This window comes from Anneissia japonica, unplaced genomic scaffold (genome assembly GCF_011630105.1).
Source record: "Anneissia japonica isolate Jap-2015-1 unplaced genomic scaffold, ASM1163010v1 scaffold1785_len1016330_cov206, whole genome shotgun sequence".
NCBI lineage: Eukaryota > Metazoa > Echinodermata > Crinoidea > Comatulida > Comatulidae > Anneissia > Anneissia japonica.
This window is the reverse complement of record NW_022694363.1, coordinates 126,327-127,467: the sequence shown is the minus strand read 5'-3', so window position 1 is coordinate 127,467 and position 1,141 is coordinate 126,327.

Here is a 1,141-nt window from a genome sequence, read left to right as displayed (position 1 = left end):
CATATATATACATATATAAATATATATCATATACATATTATGGTAATAATAATAACAGCATATGGCAATTGCATGTAACTAACTCTATCACAGTTTTTGTACAGGTCGTTTATTATTATATTAATATGTATGCTAAAAAGCTAAAATAATGGAAAATGGCAGCCATTTTAAATTGTAATAGCTCAAAAATGTGTACAATATTTATATTTATATTTATTTGCTGTCATTGTTATGAGTGGATTTCCAATTGAATACTGCATTTTAATGACATATATTTACAATATTAGTGACAATTTTAGGAAAAAATGGCGGCCATTTTGAAATGGCTGGCAACCCCCCTTACGTATGAAAAAAAAAATGTTGCACATACTTTTTTGATTTATCTATGTCTACTCTACATCATATTCAATTTTTAAATTCAACCAAAATTTGCTGGACTAGAACTAGCCTACCGATGACGTGCGAAATTGCTTTGAATTTATTTTTTAGGTTCTTCCTGGTGTCAGGGATAACCTAACCATTTCGTATCCAGGAAAAGCATCGATGAATTTTGGGTTAGTTGTAGCTCACAGAGTGCTAAAACATGTGAGCGCCCTCTGTTTTTTGGAAATATACCAAGAGACATACTAAACGTTTAATTTAATTTTTTTATACTAGGCCCCCTGTATGATATCATGGTCCCATGGAGGAATCAATTAATTCCTCCATGATGATATTAACAACTTAAAGTAAATAGACAGCAAATGTGAGAAAATTATAACAATCATTAATTAAATTAAAGCTAATGCCAACTTACTCAACGATGACTTTATTAGACATCTAAGAAATATTTTATATTTACATTATAAGTTCTTTGAATGCAAGAAGATACCATTGGTATATTTTAAAGATTGTGGAACACAAGAAAAAAATATCGAATTCCTGCTTTGCATTCTACATGTTTCATGTGTTTATCTTTATTCTGCACTTAAAGAAATAAAATAACAATTTTTTAATTAAAAATATATTTATATCTTATTCTTATCAGTCTAGCCGAGTTCATACTTGATTATTACTATGATTAGTACAATACTTCCCCTGGTTCCTAGGGCCCCACTGATAAAAAAAAAATCCGGTGATACATAACACCAGACATGGGTTT